General features: G+C 29.9%; 2 protein-coding genes across 3 annotated transcripts in view; one reads left to right on the top strand and one right to left on the bottom strand.

Annotated features, from left to right (window-relative positions):
* The window catches only part of LOC131846990 (transcription elongation factor 1 homolog), a 380500-nt gene extending 367534 nt beyond the window's left edge, over positions 1 to 12966 (bottom strand). The window contains exon 1 of the mRNA XM_059196420.1: positions 12961 to 12966. The gene's annotated coding sequence lies outside the window, so the exon portion shown is untranslated. The remainder of the gene's footprint in view (positions 1 to 12960) is intronic.
* Positions 1 to 18166, top strand: part of LOC131846982 (rho GTPase-activating protein 100F) — a 48916-nt gene that overhangs the window by 3951 nt on the left and 26799 nt on the right. The window lies entirely within an intron of this gene.

The following is an 18166-nucleotide window of genomic DNA, read 5'->3' on the forward strand; positions in this document are numbered from 1 at the left end:
ATCTAACTTGAATGTTGTCATCAGTTCCATTCAGTGGTGTCACTTCTAATTCTTACTAATATTATAAATGCGAAAGTAACTCTGTCTGTCTGTCTCGCTTTCAAGTCAAAACTGCTACTGAAATTTGGTACACAGATAGTATAGACCCTGAGAATGGATATAGGCTACTGTTTACTGCGAAAAAAGTGTTGAAATTGAAAAGGGGGGATGAAAGGTTGTATGAAGCTTATTTTTAAGCTGTTAATTAAATTATATGGAATTCTATACTGTCATTTTGAAGCTAAAACGATGAAAAAAATATTTGAATTTTATTGGGTTAGGTCATTAAATATTATTTCGAAAAAGTCACTATTTTACGCGGACTAAATCGCGGGTACAGCATTAGCTGTATTAAGTATTAACGTAATATATGCTTAGCATATACAATCTAAGTTGCGTTCTAATTTAACAATATTATGTTATCTGTGATATTACTAATATTATAAAAGCATCAATTTGTGAGTAGGTGGATGTTTGTTACTCTTTCACGCGAAAACTATTGAACCGATTTTGATGAAACTTTACAGTAGTATAGCTTATACATCAGAATGGGCTATAATTTAAAAATATAATATGTAAATTGGGTGCATTATAATGATAAATGTGAAGTAAGTGTGATGCAGACGAAGTTACGTGAGTCAGCTAGTAAACATATATTTCTACTACGTCATTAAAAATACTAAATAGCGTACTAGATCAAAACGCAGTATTAATAAAAAATATATAATTTACGATTCAATAAAAAATAGTTTGCTAAATGGACTGGATAAAAATCAAATCCGGCGCCTTATTTACTGAAAGCAACAACTGCGCTACAGGCGTCTTCTATCTTTAATTTTCTGATTCAGCCATGAAGCAAAAGTAATTTTCTTCCATCTGGTCACCGTCTTACGTAATAAGACGCCAAGACGTTATTATAGATATTGTAGATGGACTTACAACCAACTATGACTAACTGTATATAAGTAGGATTAAATATTGTTACAATGATATTTCTTAACTTTAATAATTCAGCGTTTAAATACGCTGTATCATCTTTAGATGGCAAAGGATTTACATCTCGTAAAGTCCTATATATATGCACTTATGACTAATAACTACTCGTTTTAATCTAGGTGTTTTCCATATTAAATAAAATCAAATCAGAAATCATTTATTCATGTAGAACATTTCAGCCGTGAATGAATTATTAGTTGTTTTATACCCTTAATACAAGATCTGTTTGCTATAGAACTAACACCGCCAGGTGTTATTCATATCCATTTAATAATTTAACTAATATAAATCTTTATTCTAATAGAAAACACTATAAAAATGCGTTAAGAAACAAAATTGTGATAACCATGCATACAATGTTCTTAGCGTAATCACCTATCATTCTTATAAGTATAGTATATCAGAAGAATCAGATACCTTTACCTAAGTATACAGATATGGGCAACCTTAAATAGTTTTGCACCTATACCGCTATGACCCGTGTGGTGTTTTGCTATAGGATGACTAGTTTAAACTCTACATAGTAATTTATTCCTTATACGTATGTTATACATATACTCAGAACAATGACTGCGTGATATTTAACTTGGACAGTATTATACTCTACTATAAAAATCGTAAATTTAATAATCACTATACCGGTGGTATTAAAAAGTATCTAAATAAACAAAAATATGTTTAATATCAGTAAGAATATTTACTCTTAACTACTAAAAAATGAATAGAAATTTTTTGAGCACGTTTCATTTGTCATAGTTGATTGAAGGTGTATAATGATATACTGTTTAGTGACAACTTTTAAATTTAATGACGATCTTAAAAAAAATGTATTTACGAGTATTTCAATTACGTCACTATAATTAATAAGTGTGTAAGAAAATATGTTACATGTAAAAATGATGACATTTCCGTCTAAAGTCGAAACAATTATCACGAAAGATTAACATTTATAGTTCTACAAATTCTCGTAGACAGTTATGAAAAAGTGTGAGATAAAATACCACAAATTCACAATTTTAAACCAGTCGTTTCTTCAAATAGTGCATTTACATAAAATTAATAATAATATCTTTGAACAAATCTTCATTATGTAGTAGATTGAAAATGATTAGTAGAACTTAACGATATATGACTCATCATTATAATAAAAGGTTAGCATGCTTTTTAGATCAGTTAGATCCTTGATCTGGTGGCCTATTTTATCCCGCCTTATGTCGCGACGCACTGGCGTCTCTCAGACCTTATTTTTACTCTTAGATGACCAATTCATATAAAGCATATCTAATTTGTATGCTCTATGTGAATGCGTAATTTCTAGCTATAGTCACCTACACACACGGGTAGATTATGACGTCATGAAAGATCAATAAACAATGGAGATACAAATTAATTATTATTATGTGGATATATTAAAGGATTTATTATGTTCTTGTTTTTACCCGCGACTGCGTTCGTGCGGAATTTATCTTTTTTTTTATTAATATAAATAATATTTGTAAAATAAAAGTTGCTTAAGTTACTTATAACATTAGTTATCTGCTAGTAAACATCCTCTCAAAATCGCTGATCGCCGATTCAGAGATTAGGAAGAATAAACAGACAGACAAAAACAAATGAAATTATAAATTTTGATATACCATATATATATATATATATACTTTACTTGCATTTATTGATAGTTTAGGCAGTTAATTTGAAATTACAAACAGATACTTAGATTTTTTTAGTATGTTGTAAAATATGCGATTTTTGAGACTACGAAGAATATGTAAAAATATTCAATATTTGGAACTCATATTGTACGGCAAAAGTATAAAGAATAAGTAAAAAGAATACCTGTAATTTTCGGTTATGAGGGTGACATTTGTCAATGAAATTACCGACTATGAATACTTTTAATTCTATGTTACGTGGGTAGAACCGTGGGAATACCAGTATTTAAAAATGAAATTGATTTGTTGCCGTGATTTGTGATATATATATAGTTTTTATCACATAATATGTCCCGTTTTGTACACTAACTAGCTACTCGCCCCGGCTTCGCCCGGGTGTACATATATTATACATATAAACCTTGAGTCACTCTATCTATTAAAAAAAACAGCTTCAAAATCCATCGTCTCGTTTTTTTATATCCATCGTAGTTTTAAATATTTAAGCATATATAGGGAAGTACAGACAGCGACTTTGATTTATACTATGTATTGATAATGTCGAGATCACAACCAGATTACTGTATAAGTACCTATGGTAAATTATAAGAAGCTGTCTGTAATAAAAATATATATTCAATTAATTAGAATAGAAAAGAAAAACTAGTCAATGACCTATGATCTTGAACAAGTGATAATAAATTGTATATAAAGCACTGTAATATTTCTTAAAAATAATTTGTTAATCAAGTCACATAAATAATACCTTAAATACACGCTATCGTACTTTTTACGTCATTTAGTTTCTAAATAAGAGCCATATTACTTTAATAAAAGTTTTTCATTTGCTTTATATTCTCTTACGCCTGTAAACCGAGGAAACAAATACTTACATATGTAATAACTATCTGACCCGCGTAAGTTAGTCTGCATCACACTTACTTGACATTTATATTTCACCCAATTGAAATAATATCTTTTTAAATTATAGCTTATATTTTATTCTGATGTATAAGCTATATTACTACAAAGTTTCATCAAAATCCAATCAGTAGTTTTTGCGTGAAAGAGTAACAAACATCCATCCATCCATCTATACTCACAATCTTTCGCGATTATAATATTAATTATTGCCGAAAGTCATTCCAATAACAGTCCTTGTTGCATCCTTGTATACGTCAGGAAGGAGTTTACAAGTCTTTTGCGAGTTTGGAGTGCTCTTTGCCCTCACTCCCATTTTCCTTCGTGAAGCCGTAAAGGTCAGCTGTAGTCAATAGCATTAGGTTACTTCATAAAATAGCACTGTTGCAAGCATCTATTGGTTGTTGTAGCGATTTATTGAGTAGACTGCGTTAATTGCCATCCTCCTTACTTGTATATTATTCGGTCTCTATTTTTTGTACTGTAGGGTAGGGCATATCTTTATATCTTTTAGGAGTATGTATAGTAATCAAGTAGGATATTAATTATATATAAGCAGACAGTATAACGGTGACATATATCTAATAGTAATATTACAATACAAGTATACAAAAACGTAAAATATACATAAACGTGAGCAGAAACTATAGAGTAAATAAAATATCGGTTAATTATTTAAAGGGTAATATTCAAGGCAATTACGTAAAGTATACTGAATTATTAATTTTGAATACTAATAAATTATTAATGATTATAGCATTATTATAAGCAATTGTAATTTATATATAGATGGCTACCAGTCCCGACTCTGCACGGGTGTACATAAATATAAACTTTCCTCTTAATCACTCTATCTTTTGCTAAAAACTGCATTAAAATCCAATAGTGGAAGAGTTAGACTATTTAAGAGAGAGTTATACTATGTAAAGATTATATAGATAGTATTACATAAATTTAGATATGTAATATCGCTCTCTTTTATTAGATTCTCGATTAGATTTTATGTCAATATTAATGCATTTTTATAGATTTAGGAAACAACCCTCTCTAAAGACTCCTTTTTACTACAAACTCCGCTTCATAAAACTATCTTATTCTTTTTTTTAATTAATTTAAATTTTCTATCTCATACTTTTCTACAATCTTCAAATGAACGCATTCAACCTATTTCCAATAAATATATACTTTTAAAAAAATGTTCTTATTCATCTTTTAAGTTTACTGTCACATAACAAGTAATATATTCATCATATTAAATGTATTTGTATATATATTATGTATTGTATGTACATATGTTGTGCATGTGTATGTTATATTATTAATGTGTATTCTATTCTAGTTTAGTCTAATATTTGTATACATGTAATTTATATAATCAATGTCAAGCCACCATTGAGTATTTCTTCATTTCTCGAAGGTTGACTGATAGAGAATGCCTATAGTATTAAGTTCGGTTTTTGTACCATAATTTATTGGTCAATAAAGTTTTAAATAATAATAATATCCGCGTAAAATACCCCAGTTTTACGCCAGTGTTAATAAATTTATGTAATTATTATACAAAAAATATTACTAATATTAGAAATGCGAAAGTGAGTATGGATGGTTACACGGATACTACTTAACGGATTTTGATGAAACTTTACTGTAATATAGCGTATATAATACATGAGAATAAGACATAGGCTATAAATTTCATGCTGGCGAAACCACGGTCACAGCTAGTATATCATATGAAATTAATTACAAAAGCCACATGTTCCATTGTAGAACAACAGTACAATAACGTCATAACAATTGTGTATGTGGTATCATGCGTAGGACGACGTTCTGCTCACAATCGTATTATTACAGTTTGCGTGGGCTACACGCGTAAAGTATCACAATATGTTCTGCTATAAAAGATTTTCATCCCAACTTTATAGAGCTTCAGTTTCTTTTACGTAAAATGTAGAGTGAACTTATTAATAAGTTTATTCACAGTAGTTAATAATGATTAATAGATATTGCTGAAATTTAGATTATATTGCGAAAATTAAAAGATATAAGCGGCAGCAGCGGTAACGCCTTTGTTTTATACTATGTAAAGATATAAAAATATAACTAGTTAAAATAGATTTATTTCAAGTTGTAGCATAGCCCACGTGAAATACAGCCTACGTTATTCCTTGATAATAACTATCTATATATATGTGAAATAAAGTTTTAAAACGGCTAACTATTTATCGAGTTGATCCTAATAGACACACGAACTAACATATTAATATACAATCTTTATTCTTTATTATATTTAGATAGACGATTTAAAAGTCGTATACAAAACAAATAGGCAATATTTATGGAATGTACTTTGTGCGGTAGACATGAGTTATTTACTCAATGTACAGACTTTGTACATTTAAGAACCTATGTACTGATTTTATTGACCTCTCCAGATTAGAAATAAATGGCTTTTGATATAAAGCGGTAGTAAATTCAACAAAGCAATTTGAATCCGTTCAAATCCGTAGTTCCCATTTTACGATCGACGAGTAACAATATTTTCGCCATCTGTCATATCAAAAACCGATGCATTTTTACTTAGTTGGTTTCAATTTCTACGTGAGCTTTTGATATCTATATTATAGTTTATATTTATTTAATCGGACGATTCTTACAAATACTGAATGTTTAACAAACGTGTCTTTCCTTGTAGATAAATAGTTGGCTATAGTTATCTTATTCGGTTCTCTGCGTGGGAAAACACGAAAAGATTTGAATTGTCAAATGGTATTAGGCAATATAAAAGAAAGAGCGATAAAAACTCATATCATCTTCAAGTAGAGCATTATACTCAATAATATTTTTATCGTGGCAGGCTTTGTGCAAACTCATCTGCGTAGGCAGCAGTGGGTGCCCCTTGTTTGTTATATGTTTTTGGTTGAAGAGTAGAAGGTTGAAGACAAAGCTGTGATATTTAGGATAAGAGGTATGACATCTTAGTACTTTGGAATAGCAACGCATGAGTGGTAGTACGGTACTACTTGATAATAGGATGCCCCGGTACGATTCATGTATACAAGCCAAAGTCACAACTCACAATCTCATTACAAAAAAAGATTATATGTAAAAACCACATCATAAAATAGAGTGGAATTGTTGAAAGCTTCGAGTAAGATTTTAATTAAATAAAAATGCTTTTAGTATAATACAATTACACGCATACGAGGACAGTAACTAGGTAGATCTGGATAACTTTCCTGATCTGGTCAATTAAAACATCCCAACTGGGTACAATTATTTTTTGTGGATTAAAATAACGAATTGTTTTGATCAAATGTTTCACGTTAAAAATATAATATGTAGGTAATTCATAAAACGTAATAAATAAACCTGGACAATTAACGCAGCGCCATCTAGTTAAAGTGGTAAGCAGAGCTTGTGTTATGGGTACTAGACAACTGATATAAATACTTGCATATTTTTTTGTAAATCTATACGTAATATACATAGAAAAAATCCAGACCGATGCTAACAATCATACTCATGAATACAAATATTTGGAACATGCGAGGAATCGAACCCGCGATCATCGGAAGTAAAGCAGGGTGTTAAAACGTCCACAGAGGCTGTCAAATTCATAATATATTATTATGAAAATAGAAAGTAAGTATTTAAAGTGTATTTCTTTTATGTATCTAATTTCACTCACACAGTGTGTAGTACAAAGTAAATTTTAATCCTAAAAAAGCAAATAATTTGTTTATTATAAGAGAAAAATAATCGAAACACAGAGTAATAATTTTTCTTTTGTAAGCAAAATGTTCAAGAATTTATGTGTACAATGGAGAAATAATTGCTTGAAATTTCTGAATATTTCGTGTAGAAAATATTACTGCTTCATATCTGATATCAATCAAGTTTACATAGGTATATATATTTTTCTCTCTTATGTGGTTTTAAGAACTTTAAATTATATAAGTTCTAAAAAACCTATTTTGTAGTGTGCTGTCTACGAAATACGTACCTACATCGACGTTGCTACGAAATCGTAATTCGAGAACAAGAAATCGAAAACAAGAAGATGAAATTATCATTAATACAACAGCAAATACACTGTTTTAATGTCTATCTTTGTATTTATACAGAATTTATAATAATAAGCAATTTATACAAACTATTCCTAAAATAATATTAGAAGTCAGTTACTTAAGGCCCATCCAATAATTGAAATATTCGTGTGAAGCCGGGGAGAACCGTTAGTAATATTACTAGCTGTTTCGTAGCTATTTAAAAATATAATCGAAAGAATAAGAGTGGGTAGAGACCCTCTCCTATTCTTTCGAATATTAGGTGAGATAGAGATCTTACCTAATTGAAATTACACCGCCAGCACTTAACTTTGCTAGATTTTTCAATAATAGTTTATGTATTATATTTTTATTTAAACTAACTTAGCATTAAAACAATATTGGCCCATATTGCTTAAGGATGAGGATGAATAAATAAATTTAAAATATCAGTTATAAGATAAATAAATTTAAAATATCAGTTCGTAGTAAATTAGATTTTTATCTTCCATCTAATGAACCTAACAAACTTTATACAGATTTCTTCAATATTGTTTCTAACGAATATAATAAGGCTTTTAACAAAAAAACTATCAGTATTATTAACAAAACAAAATTTTCAGAATGGGCTACAAAGGGAATTCTTAAAAGTAGAAATATATTATTTGATTTATATGCTCAAAAAAAATACCGTTTCGATAGTACATTCGTAAATTATGTAAAAAGATACTCAAAAACTTTTAAAAAGGTATGTAATGTAGCAAAGTCTAATTATCTAAATAAAAAAATTAAAGAGTCCAAGGATAAGATAAGGACAGTGTGGAATATTATTAACAAAGAAACTGGCAAAGTTAAAAGTCCATATAACGATTTTACGCTAAATTATAATGATAAACTAGTAACGTCCACAAAAGAAATTGTCAATATTTTTGAAAATTTTTTCGCTAATATTTGATATTACTTCCTTTTGGACTCTTCTCCTGGTACAGCTAAATCATTCCTTATTGATAATGTTGTTTCTTGTCCGGTTACATTTAAATTTACATTTATTGACATTGCTACAATTACTAAAACATTTAAACAATTAAATTTAAAAAATACTGAAGACCATTGGGGCATGTCTGTTAAAGTTATTAACACCGCTATAGATGTTATTGCTCCATATTTAGTAATTATTTTCAATAAATGTATTTCTGACGGTGTTTTTCCCAATTTAATGAAACATAGCAAAATAACTCCACTCTTTAAGTCAGGAGAAAAAACTGTGGTAGGTAATTATAGGCCTATATCTATCTTACCAGTATTGAGTAAAGTGTTTGAAAAAATTATGCTCAATCAAATGCTACAACATAAAGTAAATAAACTGCTTCACAGTCGACAATTTGGTTTCACGGCTGGTAAATCAACTACTGATGCCGGTGTAGCTCTCATTAAATATATATTTGATTCTTGGGAGAGGTCTCAGGATGCAGTCGGTGTATTTGGCGATCTTTCAAAAGCATTTGATTGCGTTGAACATGAAACACTTTTGCTCAAACTTGAACATTACGGTATTAGATATGAAGCACAAAGCATGATGAAATCCTATCTAAATAATAGAATGCAAGTTGTCGAAATAAATGGTGTAAAGTCTGAAGGAACTAGTATTAAAATGGGTGTTCCTCAGGGCTCTATTTTAGGTCCTTTCTTATTTTTAGTTTACATAAATGATCTTCCTTATATGGTAGAAAAGATAGCTGACATAGTTCTGTTTGCTGATGATACTTCATTAGTATTCAAAGTCAATCGACATATTGATGATTTGGACGAAGTAAACGGTGCTCTTTCTTATGTTTTAAAATGGTTTACGGCTAATAATATGTTACTAAATGCAAATAAAACTAAATGTATCAAATTTACTTCCCCAATGTAAGGCCGGTAGATTCAAAAATCATGTTGGACAATAAACCTATTAATTTTGTGGATGATACTGTATTTCTAGGTATCACATTAGATTCCAAGTTGCAATGGGGTGCCCATATTACTAAATTAGCGAGTCGACTTAGTTCTGCCGCTTATGCGGTAAGAAGAATTAGACAATTAACAGACGTGGCAACGGCTAAACTTGTCTATTTTAGCTATTTCCATAGCATTATGTCGTATGGTATTTTGTTATGGGGCAAAGCAGCTGATATAAATACAATATTTATTTTACAAAAGAGGGCCATTCGCTCCATTTATAGCATGGGTTGAGTCTTTGCGAGAGTGCTTTAAGGAATCAAATATCACCGTTGCTTCTCAATATATTTATGAAAACATCATGTATGCCAGGAAGAATATAGACAGTTTCAAAAGAGTTAGTGATTGCACTAATAAAAGCTTACGTAACAATAACAAACTGATTTTACCTAAATGTCGTTTGGCTAAAGTTAGTAATTCGTTTTATGGCAATTGCGTAAGGTTTTACAATAAAATACCAGAGTCTGTTATAAATCTGCCAGAAAAAAGATTTAAATGTCAAATAAAACACTTCCTTTGCAAAAAAGCTTACTATAAAATTGAAGAATTCGTTAACGATAATAATGTTTTTGTAGAAAAATTTTAAATACATAGCACTGACAATATTATCTGATTACACTAATAATGAGTGCGTAGCGATTTCTATGTTGATTGTCGCATGCCTCTTACTTGTTACACTGTAATTATTTATATAAAAAAAACATTTATCAAAAAGAGCAACACACAAGTTTCTTGCTCATTCTTCTTGTGATGAATCTGCATTCCGAATGAGTGGTAGAATCAAAATATGACTATTCAAAAGTGCTTGTAATGAGTTTATTTGAATAAAGATTATTTCTATTTCTATTTCTATTTCAGAAATATAGTTTCATTATTATATTGAATTTCATTCGAATAGCGTCGGATAACGATCATGTACATAACGGTAATAAAAACAAACGGATAATCTATTTTTTTTTTTTATTTACATATTTAATTCGTAACCAACAGCATACACAATATATAAAAACAGAAAGTACAAATGTTATTTATGCTTTTATCTGATAAATTATTTTAAATTAACGGTTTTATTTAAATAATGCTACGATTCCATCCAAGATCCGTTATTTCGATTTACATTGGACTGTCAATCCATTTAGGCAATTAATGTCTTTCATTTGACAGCACTGGTTTATTTATGTATATTGAAACGTGTTTCATTTTCAGATAAGGGAGATAAGCTTATCTATACTACACAGTTTCCATATTTATTTAATTGTATGATAAACAAGTAAATCAGATAATAGATGAGTCATAATTTATTCATATTCCTATGTACTTTGATATTATATCGTTTTTAGTATTTAGTATTATACCGTTGTCAAACGCTGTAAAAAACTTTTTATGAATGACGATGGAATGTTGATAATAGAAGATGGAGTATATGCTGGCGGGATACTAGTAAAGGTTTATAGGAGTATTAAGTCAGGTTAGGTGAATTAGCCTACTGACGCCTAGGAAGAACCGTATGGTGGTCGACTTGAGTTCGTACATTGCTAGAGCAATGGAATCACTAATCTCTACTATTGACAATCATCAAACATATTACGGATATAATATTCGTAGTCGGTACCTGGTTATATAGTGTATCCTGTACATATGGGGACAAAATAAGAGTTATCAGTTAATATTTGTAGCCAAGTGATGGGTTACTTAGAGATATACTTAAATAGCAAGTAAATGATACAAGTTATACTTGAGATAAAATGTGCTACTACAAAATTGCTTTCATTAATGTTATAAAAGTTATTAATTGATAACAAGTCCCTTCCAGCATTAAAATAACATTATGTCATTCTGATTCTATCTATCCTCTAAACTTTATCCATTGTAAATTTTATTTGAAAACTCTAAATAGAAACTTAGTACGCGTTAATTAGGGTCTTTTAAGCTTAATTTACTGATCCAATTTTAAAACGACGTGAAACAAAAATGTTTATGAAAAGTACATATATGGTATTTAGAAATCTGGTAAAATAATTACAACTTTAGTATACAGGAAGAGGGATTAAGTCGAAATGTATACTACAATTAAGTGCTAAATAGTCTCAGTAGTAGTGTGGCGATAAGTATTAATGTTGATCATTATCAATACCAATAATCTTCTCTGTTTGCATCATTATGAAAACAGAGAAGATTATTGGTATCTCCACGGGCATCGCAAGGCGATTGTTCCGAGGATTTATGTACACAAAGATACCACGATTTCATATTTGTAATCCTAGTTACTTGGGCGACCGAGCTGGCAGAATGCCGAAGTAACCACGCCATAAAGGATTGTCTGTGGTGCTATTGTATATGTGTATATATGGAACAGTGCTCTGTTATTGTCTTTTTCAATATTTAAAGAATTTCTTATCAAGTGGAGTTAAGATATTTTGAAAATCATTAGTACACCGTCTTTACTATGTTTGGTTTAAACTGTTTGCATATGACCATTTATGGCTACTTTGATATTTAAGCATAAAAGCATTTTGTATAAATGCTTTTTAGTTTATATAATTCTTAGTTACAAATATTTAAACGCAAATATACAATAGCATTTATTATTCTAAGCATTTCATAAGCTAAATGTATTTTTTATACCTGTTCATGAGATGATAGCATTATACAAGTACATGGAATCGAAGACACAAAGGTTCTTTAAAAAGATCAATATCCTATTTTCTTTCGTTATTGAAAAGCAACTTACGGATAAGTCCACATAAACGAATCTTTAAAAATTCTATCAATTTCATTTATTACAATCTAGTCTTATTGAGTGAGTGATAGAATTTAATTTCTTTTCTAAGTCTGATGGCTTTATGACTTTTTAGCTGTTGACAGAGAGCTCTCCAGAGTTCGAGTTGGCACCAAATTTTAGGTTTCAACGCTTCTCATTAAACGCCGCTCACAGAGACAGGCGCTGGGGGCGTAAGCTTCGGGTAGGCAGGGGGAAGGATGAGGCGTTAGACCGGGTAGGCAGCCATTGTGCTTTAAGACGGGACGTTTTGTTTCTCAGCTCTTTATGTGCGAACTGAGTATATACCCATCAGGTTTATGGAGTGATACTTGGGAGTGTCACTTACTGATATGAGCGGGTGCATCTCAGTTATGTTTTTGCTACATTAAGAGTTTCCGTTTTTTATTTAAAATTTGAAGGTGAACTGTATTATTTTTTAAGACTAGAATACGAACAAATATCTGGATAGTGTTTAAATACATTCGATGTATTATTTTTTTGTGCTTACTTAATAAAAGTGTTGATATTTTTTTTACAATCTCGCAATATATTATTTATTTATACGAGAAAAGTAATCAAATTAAGTTTCCTGCAAATCTTGCAAAATCTATCGTCGCTTGTTTCCATTTATAAATGTAGCGTTGACTACTATTTACGTTGTAGTTAGGAGCTACAAACTTGTTTGTAGTTTATTTAATTTAGAAGTAAATATAGTACGCTCCATTCATTTAGAATTTACTGGAACAGAACTACAAAACCATACTACCTACAGCCAACTCATCTACATACGTTTCCATTAGATTAACCTTTAATTAATAATGAAATATATTAAACCGTAATATGAAATAATAACTAATCTTCATATCGTTGTTATTATCCTTCAATTATTAATTTTTTACTCTACAATAAAGTAAGACTATATAGTGAAAAAACAAATCAAATAAATTTTGTACGTTATTTGTATAATTAAGCTAAATTTTGAAATTATAATATTTATGATTAAATGTCTACTTAAATTATAATTTAAACTATAATTTTATACATTTTTATTATAATGCAACTGTCTCACTCATTGCAGCCGCAGAGTAGCTTTTTTGTAATCTATGTTTTGGTTGGAGAATGAAATATGGCAGTTAAATTACAAGGTAAGGAGGCATAACTTTTAGATCCTTCAGAATGGCAATGCATGACGGGTGCTACGGTATCTCGGGATAACGTGATATCCAACTCGATGACTTCATGTATATAGGCGATATTTGCTATCTACTACTAGGTGCACCAACAGTTTGTTTGCCATGCCGGTGACACGAAAAAGAGCATGAAAAATTAAAATAGAGCATTTTCCTTTCTTACGACACAAAGAAAATATTATCCTAAAATGTTGTGACGTTGCGACGGTGCGACACGGCGTTTTTCTACAAGATAATTAGCTTTCAGCGACGTCGTATTACCATTTAGGGGAGAGCCTGAATTCCTGAAAGCTTCGGTTGTTCCACTTATCTCGCCTTTAAAGATAATTAAATAGGCACCACGATGTATAGACCCGGATGTCTTCAGTCAATTATAATATGAAAAATTTCATTATTCTACAAAATGGAGACTAACACGTATAATAGAGTCCTGTATGATGTCATTTTGTTGCGTAGCAATATATTAAATTAAAAATATAATATTTCATTATATAACTTTCGTCTGAATGTATTTTATTTTATTGTGGATTGGGATACAAGCTATATTCTAAATTAAAGAGTTAGAGAGATGTAATATTGAATTCTCGGTGCAGAATGAGGTAGAGAATGAAGTCTGTAATATAAACAGGGTTAGTCCACTGTTGCATGCAATTAAAATATCATTTAATATAAAAAAAACTGAGCACTTACAAACACTCATAGATGAAATTTAAGCCATTAGGCATACATAACCGCACAGGCTTGAAGTGGGCGTGATTGTCTGCAGCCGACGTGTGAAAGTGCCTTAATGAACTGTGAAGTTCTGAAAATCTGATGTCAACCTTAAAATTGTGGTAATAAAGTCTATTTATCATCAAAGAGATTAAGGGAGTCAAAGATTGATTTTGGCAGCAGGCTTTTTATAGGAGCTTGATGTTATTTAAGTCTTCTTAAATTAGAGACTAAGTCTATGCTAAGATGATTTGTTTTTGAAGTAAAATTTTAAAGGTCAACTTGTTCAGTGACCTTATTAAATGTGTAGGTGATAAGAATCCTTAACCTTCAAGTAATTAAACAATACTTTGGATAGATCTAATTAAATACCACATCATACCACCATATTATACATCATCCTCCTTAACATAACACACAAAGAGTGAGATGGCTTACATATATACATATATATATTTAATTGCCTAATATGAAATTGAATAATAGTTGTCTGTACCTGATGTAAAAGAAAACTAACTACCAATAAATAACTTTTAGTGGTCGGTAAAAAAAAATAGACTGGTTGTATGGTTTGTGTTACTGGATAAATTAAAAAGGTGCATGTACCCGAAAAGCTGTACAAAATTTTTATGTAGTTCATATATATCATAATTTATATAGTTTATTTCTTATATTTTATATTAGTGGCCGGTCCCGGCATTACCAGAGAGCATACAAATTTTGTATATAATTAATATTATGAGTATTTATTAATTTAATATCACTATGATAGAGTGAAGGAATTTCTCATTTTGATTCTTTATAACAAAAGAACATAAGTTGCATACAATTCTCCTGTAATTTAGATGAATCTTATAATATGCCGTTAAATCATTACCCTATTAAGTACATATTGGGTCAACGTCTCATCTAAAAAAGATCTAATTTAATTTTACATTTTATTTCTTCATTCTTTATGTTTCAATGCAAAAAATATATTACCTTTTTTTTTGCGTATAAAAGTAATTAAAATAGCGGTACCCTGTCGAAATACCTTTTAAAAGTGTTCCAGAATCTTCCAAAGGATGTGCCAAGTGCAAACTAATAATGTGGAAACTTCGTAATGACATTGACGTGACTCGACACCGAAGCACCTTTTAGTACTGATTATTTTAATACTTCACCCATAATACTTGGCTTGTTGAAATAAGTTCTTATGGAAAAGTATCTACTTACAGTTAGTTATATGTTAATACTCGTTCCACCTGCGACTTTCCTCGGATTAACACCAAGTTAATTCTACTTTTTTGTTAATGAAACTACTATATGTTCCTATCAATAGGCTTATGGAGATAAACCGATGCTGTGTAGTGGGAAAGTAATAGGTTGTTAAGGTATAAATGATTATCTAGTTTATTAATAAATTGCACTGCAGTATCTAAAATTCAGTTAATACAGAAACAATTTTATAGAGTACCTTTCATAGTGTTATTTTTCTAACTTATATTTGATCATTTCAAAATTGTTATCATTTTTACAATTCTGTTGTATCAGTCTATACATATAAAACTGTATATAATACTTTGATAGATATATACTTCCCCTTATATAACGTAGTAAATTATTGTTAAATTCGTATATTATTTGTAAATCAAATAGAAATCAGGTTAACAGCTAGCTTATCTGATGCAGAGTGGCAATAGTTGTATATACGAACAGCACCACTATCATGAGGTTATCATATTATGCCGTTGGTATTTATAAACATTATCCTTAAGGATTAAATTAACATATCATCAAATTTAACATATCTAGTTTAAACTTAAAATTAACATCGCATCACTTCAATGAGGTGTTAAGGGAGGAGTTTGGGCAGATTATAGGTAGAAAGTTCAAATGTATAAATGCAAGAGAAATCTAAAAAACTTGAAGTGAAAATTATATCACGCCGGTTGATAATAGTCAGTCAGTTAATGTTCAGTAGTTAGAAACAAATAGTTGTTAAAAAAAGGAAAATACATTTGTTATAGACAACTGTAATACCTTAGCTATAAACATTTAGCTGTGGTGTGATCTATTATACATAGCTCGAACAATAGACTTGATCAATACAACCTTATAAATAATGTGGCAACACGATAATGAAAAATAAAGGGCTGTGCAACGGCGTGTAATAGAAGACAACAGACCCGGCCGGTGCGACGATGACTCACTAAAGCCCAAGTATATGGCGTCAACTGGTAATCCCAATGTAAACGAATGAGTAGTTTCTTCAGACATAGGGGACGTCATACAAAAGTGACTATAAAAAGTGGGAAGTTATCGCTAATGATTATAATCTTGTTTCTGTTAGGTAAGTTATATTTTGCTAAATTGTAAATAAACTAATTTCTTTATGTGAGTGTCATGCGATATTTTCTACATTACTGTATATATTTTGGTCATTTGTACAATAAAATAGTTTAGTCCCGAATTGGTCGTATATAAATACTAAGTTTGCGAGTCGAATTTTGTGTGTCTTAATCATGAAATGAACACAAATTCACATCCTTACATTTGTAATCTTAAAATGTAGACGGTATTCTTAGGGTTCACGGTGAACGTTAGATATAGAAAATCTATAAATATACAATACATATATTGTAAGTACTCGCCCCTTTCGCAGATTGTCCGCGATTGTCTATAAGTAACTTTATGCCAAATTTCGTAAGTATTGTTTAAACAAACAAACCAATTCGTTTTCGCAATTATATCATTTATACAGTAAACTGAATATACTTTAATTAATAAATACTTAAATAATAAGCAAAGTAAGATAATTAAACATATTCACAACAGAAAGATTTTAAATTGATTTTATTCAGGATAACGAGGACTGTAATTTTTCAAAATATATTTTTTATTTTACTTAACTACGTTAAAACCAAAAAGTTCTTAACAATACTAGTTAATATTAATGTTTGTATATACAAATACTAAACACCATAGAACAAATTCAACTAGCGAGAAACTTCTTATTATTTGCAGTGTCTTAAAAGCCTTTACTTATTCAGTGGAGATCCTCTAATGTATTGTTCAGAATGCTTCTGTTTCTCGTCTTTGTAATGCAAATTCAGAATAAATTATCCGCTACAGAGCATGAATCGTTTTTCTTGTGTAAGTGAAACGGTTATGCGGGTAACGCTAATCCGACGGGGTTTGGTGTTATTTAGTCTGTTTCGACTGAGCTACTTAACCGCGCTTTATGCGATTAAACTGAATACAATATTGGAGTTTAAATAGACATCCTATTAACTATATTTATATACATAAGTAAATATAGATTGTATGGATAAATTGTTAGCTTATATAGTATTATAGCTGTAACATTGTAATTAAAAAGAAATTAATCCGCCCCTTTCTCTTTATTAATGTAAAGAAATAAATAATATACATAATGTTATAACCAGTTATGTAGTTTTCGTACATATAAGTTTAAGTTAGGTACTTGTAGTCGTTTTCATAAACATCTAGAATTAATAAAATGCTTGTTAATTACTTCTTAATAGTTTATTCTAAGACTACATAGTTGTAATATTTCAGGTGACTGACTCACTGATTGACATGCTACATATATATATTAAAAAAATAAGGGATAATAAATACTAAAATAATACACTAATAAATACTCAGTGGTATTCTCAAAATTGAGATGTAAGCTGTACTAGAATAAATTTAATTATCAAGATGATTTTTTTATACCAAATATTATTTCGGTGTTGGTTAATACTCATAAATGCTTTTAAAAATGTCCTATACATACATGAAAAATGTGTGTTGAATACATACATTGGGTCAAACTATGTAAGTAAGGGGTCATGTCAACCATTA

This window comes from Achroia grisella, unplaced genomic scaffold, assembly GCF_030625045.1.
Source record: "Achroia grisella isolate CSIRO2021 unplaced genomic scaffold, CSIRO_AGI_Agris_v1 utg515, whole genome shotgun sequence".
NCBI classification, from domain to species: domain Eukaryota; kingdom Metazoa; phylum Arthropoda; class Insecta; order Lepidoptera; family Pyralidae; genus Achroia; species Achroia grisella.